Source organism: Eublepharis macularius, chromosome 17, assembly GCF_028583425.1.
Source record: "Eublepharis macularius isolate TG4126 chromosome 17, MPM_Emac_v1.0, whole genome shotgun sequence".
Taxonomy (NCBI): Eukaryota; Metazoa; Chordata; class Lepidosauria; order Squamata; family Eublepharidae; genus Eublepharis; species Eublepharis macularius.
Genome location: NC_072806.1, coordinates 14,408,789 through 14,422,768, shown reverse-complemented (window position 1 = coordinate 14,422,768; position 13,980 = coordinate 14,408,789). Strand labels below are relative to the sequence as shown.

The following is a 13,980-nucleotide window of genomic DNA, read 5'->3' as shown; positions in this document are numbered from 1 at the left end:
CCTCCTAGAAGAGGAGGTAAAACTGACAGTGCCTTCCAGGAGGCAAAAAGGAAATGGGCAAACGCTCTTTGCAGCTCTGTACAGAGGGGAAATTGACAGAGCCTTCCAACCTGTCTTTTAAAACTCAGTTTCCCAGCTAACACTGCGACTCCTCTCACGTGCACGTCCTCGTGTAATTCATCTCTTGTAGTTTAGCTCTCAGAGTCAGACCATCAGTCTATCAAGATCAACATTGCCTACTCGGACTGGCAGCGGCTCTTCAGAATCTCAGGTGTGGGTTTTTCACATCATCTGCTACATGACTGGAGATGTCAGAGATGAACCATGGACCTTCTGCAATGAAAGCAGACACCATCCTGCTGAGCCATGACCCAACTCCCTGCTTTATACTGAGTCAAACCATTGGTCTCTCAAATTTATTAGTCTACACTGGTCAACTTCTGATAACTGCAACTGTGGCTCATGTCCACTATGCTCAAGCCATGTAAAAAGTTTCAGGCAGTTAGCCATGTTGGTCTCTAGTAGAACAAAGGAAAAAAGGGCAAATAGTACAAAGGAAGTGTCTTTAATGTTTATAGAACCCCTATGTGTTTCACAACAGCTTCATCAGGGGGGACTAGCATTAATATACACTCCCGTGTTTTCTAATTACAAGATTATTGCTGTGAATTGCGTATGAATATTACAAAACTTGACTGCCCTTCTAAATTTCTCTTAGTATCTTTCCCATGTCCCCACTATAGCTGAGTGGACTGTCAGTTCCCCGAGTATCAAGTATTTATTATGAACCGCACTCTGCACATGTTGTATGAAATAGTGTTTTAATTGCATGTTTTAATATGTTTTATTAATTTTTAAGATGTTGTATTTATGATGACTTTATATTTAGTATTCTTAATAGATCCCCCTGATGAAGCTGTTGCAAAATGTGAAGGGGTTATATAAACTTACAATGCATCATACTTCATGCTTTCCTATTAACACAGTGGTTACCTTGGATTCTGAAGCATTTATACTAGGAGGGTGAACAAGAATGGAACATAATTTCAGATATTGCATTGTATTTTTAATCCCATTTTTTGCAGCCAAAGTTTGGCTTCCCATGTGGTGTAAAATAGTAAAGAGTCCAGTAGCACCTTTAAGGCTAACCCACTTTATTGTAGCATAAGCTTTCAAGAACCACAGCTCTCTTCGTCAGATGCATCTGATGAAGAGAGCTGTGGTTCTCAAAAGCTTATGCTACAATAAAGTGGGTTCATCTTAAAGGTGCTACTGGACTCTTTACTATTTTGCTACTACAGACTAACATGGCTAACTCCTCTGGTTCTATAAACATTAAAGACTCTTCCCTTGCACCATTTGCACGTTTTTTCTTCGTTTTGTCTTGGTGCGGCCTCCCTTCTTTTCTACTGACCCTAGTAGAAGAGTAAGATTCAACCCGAATGTTGCTCGCCCTTTAAAATTAAAAGGGAAGTAGGGGGTGTCAGATGCAAAGATTAGAGAGAGCCCAAACCAAGCTACCCCACATTTAGATTCCAGTGGTGGAACTCGTTTTTAGTGCTATGCAGGGCTTTTTTTCTGGGAAAAGAGGTGGTAGAACTCAGTGGGTTGCCCTCGGAGAAAATGGTCACATGGCTGGTAGCCCCGCCCCGTTCTCCAGACAGAGGGGAGTTTTGATTGGTCACATGGCTGGTAGCCCCGCCCCGTTCTCCAGACAGAGGGGAGTTTTGATTGGTCACATGGCTGGTAGCCCCGCCCCGTTCTCCAGACAGAGGGGAGTTTTGATTGGTCACATGGCTGGTAGCCCTGCCCCGTTCTCCAGACAGAGGGGAGTTTTGATTGCCCTCGGCATGGCGCGGAGGGCAATCTAAACTCCCTTCTGTCTGGAGATCAGGGGGCAGGGCCACCGGCCATGTGACCATTTTCAAGCGGTTCCGGAACTCTGTTCCACACGTTCCAGCTGAAAAAAAGCCCTGGTGCTATGTGCATGCAGCAGTAGAACACCTTCCAACATTGCTCTTGTTACCTTGCAGTGGCTCCTACTTCAGAAAGCCAAAAGGCACCCTTACAGCCATTCCACATGGCACAGACACAGGGTAAAGAATTAGCGTTTGTACCATTTGGGACAGAGGGGTGGGAGGAGTCTGATTTTTTTTAATCCTCCTCCAAATAAAAATATTGCTGCATCGAGTACAGTGGAATGCAAGAAAGAAACATTTAGCAGAACAATCCTCTCCCTAGTTCTTAGAATTGCAACAAGCAGTGAGTGACCTTGCTATACATTCCAAACTGACACCCAAGTACAATACACACACACACCTTTCTGTGTTAGTCTGCCACCTGCATTTTCCTTATCTCATGCAAATTCCTCCCCAATTCTGTTCTATGCATCATGTTAATCTTTTACACATTTTCCACACAGGGAACCTCAACCTGATATTTGGGGTTTTTTTTTATTTCATTTTTGTCAAAGATGGATTTAATTTTTTTTTCTTTAATGAACAGCACAAAGGCAAAGAAGAACTGGAAAGCACAAGCATGCAAATCAAAGATTACAACTGCCGTAAAGGACTCTTTAAGGGCAGCTGTCCAAGGCACAGAACACCTCTGCCCACTTGCACTTCAAAGACTTGATTTTAAAAGTCATTCTCCTGAGAATTTCAGCTTTCAGTTCCTGCAGCCGAACACGAGAATCTTCACAGAATTCTTCCGAGAATTCCACGTTTCTGGTTTGACCCATCCGCCCATCACAGCTCTGCCACAAAATTCCTGGAAGATGTCTATAAATGTTGAGACATTTTAAAAACATTTTAGCTGCAGAGAAGGCATCCATTTCAAGCAGGAGGCAAGAATTGAAGGGAGGAGAACTCCAGGGAAGGACTCGAACCCTCCCGTCATTTCTAAGGTCAGCTCTGCTGTCAAGAAAATATGTTCGAGAGATTCCGGCAATGACATCCACCATCAATCAAGCCCGTCCTCAGACCCCTGTAGTGCAGACACCAGCGCCAGGCAAAAACACAATGGATTTAAATGCCACTCAGTGTGTCCTGACTCTTAAGTGGCAAAGCCCTCTCTCACCCTCACACTCACTACCAACATGCTGAATCTAAAAGTCAGATACCCTCCCTAGCAAGTCAAAGGCGATGAGCCCCTGGCCACACCTTGGTGAGTTATTTCAAGCAAACATGGAATCCAGCCACCAAAACTTGGCCTCTTCGCTGCGCTCACAACAACCCTGCATTACGCACACATCGCTATCTGTAAAATGCTTGGACTAGCTGTCTGACTTACAAAACATTTACGGGTCAATCTGGTAACAGGCCTCTAGTACAGTATCTGTCATCAGATTACTGGGGAAATCTAAAAACAAGGTAGATGTTCTACCCTGCTCTTTCCAAGGGAGGGGAAACAAGGGAAATGGACTCGAAGACGTGCTTCAAATAGTTCAGGTATTACCAGGGCTTGAAAAATGAGATTCAAGCAACACATTCGTTTAGGTCTGTAAGTATGTAGGCAATCCTAAGAGACACACCCTTCGAAATCCACCAAGCCTTTGTTTTTCGAAAGGCATAGCCTTTCTTCATAGCCATAAGGGCTAGAAACTTGTGGGATTTTTTTTTCAAAATAATGGCTGAGATTTACAGGAAGATGAATTCTGTATCCAATGTAGAGTCTATCTTCCAATCATAATGTGCATCTATCTTGATCATGGGGGTGTGCACTTCAGGCCAGATGTGAAGCTGTTGTTACCTGTTCAGAGACCCAAAAAATATTCTGAAATGTGAAGCAATAGTTAGTTAATGGGTGCCATATCAAAGGTTATTATAAATTGACCCACACCCATCTTCTCCACTCTTTTTGGACATTTCATGTGGATGTGAAGTCTCAGCCCTACAGCAATGGCACAGCACCGTTTTAAGCATCCTCGATGTCAGAGAGAGTTAAAACTCAGCTCTAGAAAATAGGCCAGGAAATTATTAGAAAATCAGTTGGTACATATGGTTAACTATTTTTTTTCCTTTTCAAGTCATCCAGCCTTCAAAACACCAATATTCTCCAACACTCTTAAGACCACTTGGAGTCTAAGAAAAAAAGGTAAAGGTAGTCTAGTCCCCAGTGCAAGCACCGAGTCATTACTGACCCATGGTGGGGCGTCACATCACGACGTTTTCTTGGCAGACTTTTGTTACAGGGTGGTTTGCCATTGCCTTCCCCAGTCATCTACACTTTACTCCCAGGAAACTGGGTGCTCATTTTACTGACCTTGGAAGGATGGAAGGCTGAGTCAACCTTGAGCCGGCTATCTGAACCTGGCTTCTGCCAGGATCGAACTCAGGTCATAAGCAGAGCTTGGACTGCAGTACTGCAGCTTACCACTCTGCGCCACGGGGCTCTGATCAACAAAAAGAGAAAACCCACCATAACATTCTAACTAACAAGGTTGTACTAGATATAATGAATCAAAATTCCAATATACATCTAAAGAAGCTTCATGACTTCAGTCACCAGATGAACACAAGCCTAGTGTTTTTAGGACATGACCTCTTCCATTCATGCTGCTGTACAGTTTTCAAGACATTTCGCGGATGCGCCATGCACCATTCTGGGGAATGGCGAATCCAGATGTAGCCTAGCCCGTGCCCAAATCGTCCTACAACAGGCTCTGCAAAGCCACCAGGGACCCATCAGGCCACTCCAGACAGACAGACTCCCTTCCCTTCGCCATTAGCCATCAAGGAGCCAGCGCAAGCCCTCTCGGCGCAAGTTAATCAGACTGCCATATGGGGAGAAGGAGGGAGGGGACCACAGGAACCACCAGGAAAAAAAAAAACATCAAGCAAGGAGGAGGAACATTAAAAATTCTACAGCCCCCTCCTTCCCATTTCATCTCCATTTCAAGGGATTGCTTCGCACAAGGGACGCCGCATGCTTTTAGTAATAAGCATTTCAACAGAGAGTATTATTTTTTTTCAAGGTACAGCTAGCCTCCCTCCCACCACCATCACCAGAAGTGTTCTAACTGTGTTGCCAGTCTCAAGGAATAAATATCAAATGAACAGGTAAAGCTCTTTCTTTGAAACAACTCATAAGAATATGTGAAGTTGCCTTAGACCAAGCCAAACACCTGGTACTACTGTCTACACCAACGCTCAGTGGTTTCCCAAGAAGGGAAAGGCCTTCAGTCACTACCTGAGACCTTCTCCTGGTCTTTAGACTAAATGGTGTTGGATGTCACTGACTTTCCAAATGCATAGTTTAGACTGGACTGCGGTTTATACTCCATTGCCCCAGCCATATGCTCAGAGATGGGCATGAACCGAAATATGAACCAAAGTTCATGACAAACCAGGTCGGTTCGTAGTTCGCGAACCAGCGGTTCATCAGAGTCCATTTCTGATGAACCGCCACGAACTTTAGGCTGGTTCATTTGGTTCATCACTGCAGACAGCCTGGCGCCGATCAATCAGTTTCCTAGGCAACAGGGGATGGACTTCGTGCAGACCTTCTGCTGACCTGGAAGTGACGATTTGCTGGCCTGGATGTGAAGTTTTCACGAACCAAATGAACCGGTTCGTGGTTCATGAAATGCGACAAACTACAAACTGCACGATCCGTTTTTTTTTTCCAGTTCGTGCCCATCTCTAAGCCAATTTGGTGTAGCAGTTTGGCTGTCAAACTAGGATCTGGGAAACCCAGCTTCAAATCAGCGCACTGCCATGGAAGCTTGCTGGCAGACCTTAAGCCAGCCACACACTCTCAGCCTAACCTACCTCAAAGGGTTGTTGTGAGGATAAAATAAAGAGGAGAACAATGCAAGCCACTTTGAGTCCCCATTGTTGAGAAAGGCAGAAATGGAATTAAGTAAAAGTTAAAAGCAGCACACTCCTTTTGCTGCACATGGAGCATCTACCATAGCATCTCATTGCAAGATATCTTCTGTACACTGGCTGCTCCCAAGCTGGCTCCAGATTCTTGTAGACTCCGGACAAAATGGCATTAGTGTACCCTCTAATCCATAGGTGGGGACCCACAGGGAGGTTGTGAAGCCCCTTGGGAAGGCATCACTACTAGAGTGCATGCATGGAGAACAAGGGTGCCATGCCTTCTGCTTCTCTTTGCATGCAAGATAGCACGGCCCTTCAGAATCCCTCCACGGCTCTGCCCCTTGGCTTGCTCCTTGCTGTGGAACATCTCCTGGTGTCTGGCTTGTTTCCTGCCCTTCCCCTCAGCTCTTTTGGTCTGCTGTCCACCTTCCTAGCCTTGACACCCACAAAGTCATAACTCTGGCTTGCCCTCTTGTCACATATCTGATGTCCTGTGGATCCCATCTGAAGACCACTGCTCTACTCTACACATCCAGGCAGCTGCCCCCTCCCTTTTTGCAGTGGTGATAAGGGCACATTCCTTGAAGGAAAGAGAAGCCTGTTTAACTTATAAGGATCTCAGGCCAAAGAAATACTCCTTCTAACACACCTCCACGCCCTGCCACTGGGGATCAAAACCCAACCAAGGCCCGCTGTGGCACTGTTCAGACTGCCTGCCTTCTTGCATCAGATGCCAACCCCATCCCTTCCCGATATTTCACATTTTCTGGGGAAACTGCAGCTGCCCCAAACGCCATAGCATCCAAGGCAGGAAATCTAAATGGTGCTTCCATCCAGCAAAAGTACGAATGACTATTTACTGTGCTTCTTCGTACACAAAGCTGTAAAAAATGCAAGCAAGTGGTCTCCAAGCGTTATAACCACATTCCATTAAAAGGTAGCAGCGGAACTCTTCCTGTAAAAAGCTCTCATCAGCCAACCTCCAACAATATGCAGAGGAGGCTTTCTGCTAAAGACAAAGTCTCTACTATCCAGAGAAAGTGACTAACAATGCAATCTTAACCCTTCTATGTGCAATGAAGTCGATGAATTTATAAGGGTATAACTTTGCTTAGAACTGCACTGTGAGAGCAGCAGCCTTACAAATACGGGTGGGTGCCACAGCGCAGAAGGCCCCGCTTTTCATTGGCATGCTGACTCACCCTCACTACCAGATAGCACAGGGCGCAAAAGTATATTTAATAAATTGTTTTTTTTTTAAAAAAAATCTTTGGTTTAACAGATGAGTTTAAGGCATTTTGTTATTTACTGCCATTATAGTCTGCCTTTCTCACTGAGACTCAGTGCAGATTATACAATGTAAACTGATAACAGTCCATATGTAACGAAATCTAAACACAATATAGGTTGATACAGTCAGTAAGAGGAGACATCAAAGGAGCAATGTTCTTGGACTAGGATTATGGAAATCTGAATTAGCATTACTTATCAGGCATGATCAGGCAGGGGGGGTTAAACTATACCCCCATGTGAACGCAGATGCTGCCGCCACACTTATTATTAAGGTATGGATTTGCTCTGGGAACACCGCTGTGTGTATACACTAAACTTTTGCGATGTGCTACTTTTAAAAATTTTTTAAAAATTATTTATATGTAATAGATGTAGATGAGATTATTGTGTTTTTAAGGTGTTTTTAATGATGTGTATATTTGTATTCTGTTATCTGCCCTGAGCCTGCGAAAGCGGGGAGGGCGGAATATAAATACAATAAATTAAGTTAAATTAAAATTAATGATACAGTGTAGACATAATGAAGAAAAAATTCGTATTACAATAAAAGAAAACAGTGAAACAACAGGGTACTCTATGCAACAAATGGATAATACAGTTTATACATAATGGTACAACACACAGTTCATTACCTCCCCCCCCTTTTTTTTTTACACTTTACATTATTTATAGTCCGCCTTTCTCACTGAGATTTGAGACGGATTGCACAGTGCAAATCAATATGATCAACGGCTGGGCCATTCAATCAACAATACAATCAGGTATGGATCGCAGAAATTTGAAAACAAGAAGAAAACCAAATCCAGAGCTGAAACAAAACACAAGCAATTGGACACGACACATTAAATGACACGGAAACTATCCAGTAGGGGCATACTTCCAGCAACAGACAGTATCCAGTAGTATAATCTATAGTCCCTATCCCTTTGCCAAAGCTTCTATCCGAACCATTTCTTACAGCACAGCCCTATAAGCTGTGTAAAAGGCCCTCCTGAATGATTCAGTTTTGCATTGTTTTAGGAAAGCTAGGAGAGCAGGAGCTCTTTCCTGCCCTCTTCTGGCAGACCGTTCCATAAGGTGAGGTCCACCACAAAGTATGTGCATGGACAAAAAGCTGCTGACTCTGCCCATTTGCAGGGTGATACCTGCAGAAGGCCCTGTTGAGATAAATCAAGATGGGTAGCCATGTTTGTCTGTCTGGAGCAGTGGAAAAGACCAAGAGTCCAGTAGCACAGCTACTGTAGATGCGCTCTTTTCCACTGTTGAGATAAGCAAAGCTGCTATGGAGGAGCATAGGGAGAGAAATGCCTAGCTGAACTATTATAGTATAGCTCTATTTATTACCTTTACAGAAAAGCTCTTCCAACATTTGAATTGTAAATATGTTGTGGGAGGACAGAAGAATGGGAGCCTTCCTGACTTCCTCAGGCAGGTCATTCCACAAGGAGGAAAGTCATTTAAAAATTGAAATTACGAGTTAAGAAATTATAACTGCAAGCTTGTCAACAAGACTGAGACAAAATTCTCTAACTTCTTTCGCAGCCATTTTATACTGGATTGTTCGGAAAGCAGACCCAGCCGCACCATTTTCCCTGCAGACTCTCTCGACCTAATTTGAGACTGATAGGGTAAATCATCTTGCTTTTGTTATACACCTGCAGCCATTTAACTAGCATTACTAACGATTTTGCTGAAGCTGTCTGGTGCCCTCAAATCCATCTAGCACAATATTGTTTGCTCTGACTGGCAGGAGCTCCCCAGTGAGGAAAGATCTTTCCAAACTCCTATTACCCAAGATCCATTTAGTGGAGTTGCCAGAGAGCAGACCCTGGGATTTCGCATGTGTGGCATGTGCTTTGCCACTGAACCACAGGCCTTCCACTAAGCCCTGTGACTTCTAACTATGCCCCTAATTTGGCTCGATCATCAGAAAAAAGGGAGGTTGCAATCAAGAAATCAGAAGATTGAGACTTGGAAGAGCAGGTGTGAGGGAACTAGAAAAGATCCTTAAAGATGTCTCTCTGGGGACAAATATCAAGATAATCCAAACTATGGTATTCCCCATTACTATGTGGGGATGTGGAAGTTGAACAATGGAGAAAGCCGACAGGAAGAAAATGGATTCATTTGAAATGTGGTGCTGGAGAGTTTTGCGGATACTCTGGGTGGTCAAAAAGACAAATAAGTTCAAATCAAGCCTAAATTCTCCTTAGAAGCTAAAATGACAAGACTAAAGCTATTGTACTTTGGTCACATCATGAGAAGACAAGATTCTCTGGAAAAGTCAATAATGCTAGGAAAACTGGAAGGCAGTAGAAAAAGAGGAAGACTAAAACAAGATGGCTTGAATCAGTAAAAGAAGCCATATCCTCGAGTTTGCAAGATAAGCAAGTCTGTTAATGATAGGACATTTTGGACATCTTTCATTCATAGGGTCGCCATAGGTTGGAAGCGACTTGATGACACATAACACACACAATTTCCTGCCTACTGCATCTTACCAAATAATATGTCAGTCTCTGGCTGGTAACTTTTCTTTTGTTGCCAATGTCCTTTTCAACATTCTGTCACAGTCTGGAGTGAACAACAGTGCAGTAAAAATAAAAACAACAACTGTGGTTATATATTGTTCTTCTAGACAGATTAGTGCTCCACTCAGAGAGGTGAACAAAGTCAGTGTTATTATTATTCCCACAAAATACAGCTGGAGAGCAGAGCTGCTGTAGCATAGAGTTTAAGTGGTTGGGTTGCAAATCAGCACTTTGCTGGTTCGAATCCCACTACAGCTCAGCAGGTGGCCTTGGGTAAGATACTCCTTTCAGCCCCAGCTCCCCAGCTGCATTGCGAGGATAATGATAACCAGGGGTCATTTTGTAGAAAAAGAGCTGCAGGAACTCATTAGCATAACTCATTAGCATATGCCACACCCTTTGCCATCACCAGAAGTGTGTCATTAGCATAAGTGATTTGCATATGCCACACCCGACATCACCTAGCCTGGCTGTTTTGGACCCAATCCTGGCCATTCAGGGCCAAAATTGGGCCCAAAATGGCAAAAAGAGACCGAAAATGGCTGAAAAGGGGGCCAAAATGCTCAGGATCAGGCCACCGCTGAGTGGGAGAGTAATGCACCACCTGTCAGAGGCCAGATCTGGGCCATTTCAGCCCCAATCCAGGTTGAAACGGGCCCAAAATGGCCGAGAATCAGGTGGGCAGGGCCACCTGACATGTGACCTCTTTGGGGAACTGCCGAAACTGCGTTCCGGCGTGTTCCCCCTCGAAATGAGCCCTGATGACAACACTGACTTTGTTCACTGCTCTGAGCAGGCACTAATCTATCCAGAAGGGAGATGTATAAGCACACTATTATTACTATTATAGTCCCCTGAAGTCCACAAGCTTAGAAGGAGGTAACTCCAGTCAGGACTGAACTGCCACAAACATCATCCAGAATGGAGGGTGCCTCACAAAAATTGCAGCAAGGTTCATTTTTAATGGCTGGGGTTGCCAAAGAGCAAGTTTGGTGGGTTCCTCCCATGAAATATTGTTTCCTCAGAAAGAAAAGAAACGGTAATCTCAGACACAAGTCAATGCCTGCCACTGTAGCATCCTGGTTAGATTGTCAGACTCCGATCAGGTTCAAATCTCCACTGTTCTATGGAAGCTCACGGGATGACTTTGAGCCAGTCTCACCTAACCAACCTCACACGGTTGTTGTGTGGTTAAAATGAAGGACAGGAGAACGATGTTAAGCTACTTTGGGACGACCCCATTTGGGGAGAAAGGCAGGGTAGAAATGAAGTAAATAAATAATTGCTTTAGAGAAAGTGCAGTACTTCAGGGGAGGGGGGAAAAACAATAGAGCCAGAAGGTTGTAGGTAAAGAAGGAGAGAAACAGAGACTGGGAGAAGAGCTGCTGACAGAGAACATGAGGGAATAAAAAAGACCCCTGGGCAGTATTGGAGGGATGGAAAACTAAGGCTTCCCTCATACTCATGAAATGTCCTGGCCTGTCGCTAGTAAATAATAAATTTATTTACTTCATTTATACCCCGCCTTTCTTCACAATGGGGACCTAAAACAGCTTTCTTTGTTCTCCCAGCCTCTATTTCTCCTAACAGCCTTGCGAGGCAGGCCAGGCAGAGGGTGTGTGCAACTGGCCAAAGGTCACCCAGCAAGCTTCAGTGGCAGACTGAGGACTTGAACTCTGACCTCTGCCTGTGTGTGTTAGCTGTGGAACTCTCCCAGAAGATACAGAAAATCCAGGCATAACATAAGGAAAATTGGTCCCTGCCCATAACCAGCCCAATGATAAAGACGCTCACAGTGGTGCACCTGAGGTGATCCAGATTTATCTTCACAACAACCCTATGAGGCAGGCATGATTGACACACAGCAATTTGCCCATAGCAAGCCAATGGATTTTATGACTGAGCTGAGCCTCCAACGTTAGTGGACAAACCCTTTGTCCACCACATCACCCGCACTTGAACGCCACCTTTTGGTTCTCCTGAAGTAACCCAGGTTTGAATTCCCACTTAGCCATGGAAGCTTGCTGCGTGACCTTGGTCCAGTCACACACTCTCAGCCTGAACTACCTCACAGGGGTGTTGTGAAGATAAAATGGACACGTAAGACACTTTGGACCTCTATTGGGGGGGAAGTTGGGGTGCAAATTAAGAAAATACAATAATAATAATACATATTTTGAAAGGAAATTAATACTTGGAGGTTACAAAGAGATGACACCTACCCCCCTTATCACTCCAGTTGCCACATGTCCATGAGGTAAATTTAACAACCAGCGCAGAGTAGAGCCAGTTTAGAGCTTAGGGTGTCAGACTAGGATCTGGGTGACCCAAGTTCGAATCCCCACTCTGTCATGGATGCTTGCTGGGTGACTAACTCTCAGACTAACCTACTTCACAGGGTTGTTGTGAGGATAAAAAAAAGAAGGAGATAACAATGTAAGTCACTTGGCATCCCCATTGGGTAAAAACCATTACTAGGCTTTCTAGCCAGAGATTTTCAAAATAGTTTGTGTGACTTTTTGCTTCACGGACAATTTTCATTTTAACAAAAACACAAAGTTTCTTGCCCTTGTACCTGTGAAGACAGGCTTAAAGCATGTAAAAATGCCTGCTGAAATCAGACAGGCAGCTAAACAATAATTCCAGAAGTTGGGGTGGAACTTCAGAGCTCTTCATAACAATTTGCACTCTTCACAGCTACAAAATCTCAAATAAGTCATGTTTGCCAGTAAGCTTATTTTACCCCACCTTTCTCAAAGGGGGACCCAAAGCAGCTTTTACAGCTCCTCCATTTTATCCTCACAACAGCGCTGCGAGGAAGGGTAGGCTGAGAGTGTGTGACTGGCCAAGGCACCCCCAGCGAGCTTCCACGGCAGATTTGAACCTGGGTCTCCCAGATCCTAGTCTGACACTAACTACTGCGCCACATCTTATGGAATAAACATTGTGTTCCAGTCACACAATTTGACTTTTTTGCTATGCAGTTATGGACAGCAAGTGTAATTTCCATTGGCACAAAGTCCTGGGTAGGGACCCTCTTCCAAGGGGTTTATATAGTTTGTTTGGCACTTTTGCACAAGCTTTCAAGAGCGAGGCTATCAGGTGCTATACATCCAGAACAACAGAGATGGCAGCACATTTCCTCACCAAAGGGGCTCACAAAAGCTTCTGCCACAATCACTTTCAGGTGCCACCAGCCCTGCTGTGACAGACAAACACAAGCTACCCCTCCAGACTAAAATGTCGTTTCTGAAGATAGTTATAGCAATTGCTTTCACCCCAAGACGCAATTGTGATAACAGCATAGGAAGCAGGGAACCCCAGTTCAAATCACACCTCCATCACAGCCCGAGCGAGGGGGACTTTCCCCATTGCAGAAGCCGGGGATGACATCGGTCTACCTCACAGGTCCATTGTAAGGATGGCCCTGCTCCTTCACACCTTGCCTTACATGCTCCCAGATACAACCGTACTCTGCTACAACCACTGTCATCACACAATACCTGCAAAGCCATGTCAATGTAGTATCCAAGCATCTGGGGAGGAAATTAACTTTTTTTTGCAATACCATTAACAATACCCCCGAGAGTGCGGGTTCACCCTACCTCCTTTTGCAATGCCACCTTTGCTTCTATTGCAAGAACACCTCCCCCCAACCACACACACACATCATCTCCCCTTCCCCCCAAATCCAGCCCCAGCCTTTGCAACACACAGGCCCTGCCAAAGAGACAGGCGCTCCCCACCCATCGCTGCCCCCACCCATGACAGTCCTCCCCCCCCCCCACTCCTTTTACCTGGCCTCCACGTGCATGCGCAGGCGCCTCTCCGGCAGCCGGCCACCCAGCCACGAGAGCGAGCAGCAAATGTAAGCCAAGCAACGCGCGCAAGAGGAGCGAAGGGAAAGCAATGCCATAATTCATTAAGCATTCCAAGCATGCGTCACGTGCGCCCCGCCGCCAATGGCGTTGCAGGCTGGCTGAGCCGCTGGTCCCGCCCCTTGGACACACACACACACACACACCACGCAGCCAAGCAGGCCAGGGGGTGGGCTCCTGTCCCAGACAGTTACCATAGCAACTGGGAAGGGAGCCCCGCCCTTCCACTCACTTTGCATAGCCCCCCATTTGAGGAGCGACCTTCTTTCTGTGAATATATACAAATATATTTAATATATGCAAATTTTAAAAGGGGGGGAGTTCTTTCTGTGCATATGCAAATATATTTAAAATATATGCAAATTTGCAAGGTTCCCTCCTCCAAGGAGAAGTATGGGAGATGGGATGGGGGGGATGAGGTTGGCAGGTGAACGAGCTTATTTGCATGGTGTT

General features: G+C 45.0%; 1 protein-coding gene across 1 annotated transcript in view; it reads right to left on the bottom strand.

Moving 5' to 3' along the window:
* PHC2 (polyhomeotic homolog 2) overlaps positions 1–13,529 on the bottom strand; it is an 82,032-nt gene extending 68,503 nt beyond the window's left edge. Inside the window, exon 1 of the mRNA XM_055001550.1 lies at positions 13,447–13,529. The gene's annotated coding sequence lies outside the window, so the exon portion shown is untranslated. The remainder of the gene's footprint in view (positions 1–13,446) is intronic.
* Positions 13,530–13,980: the final 451 nt, after the last annotated feature.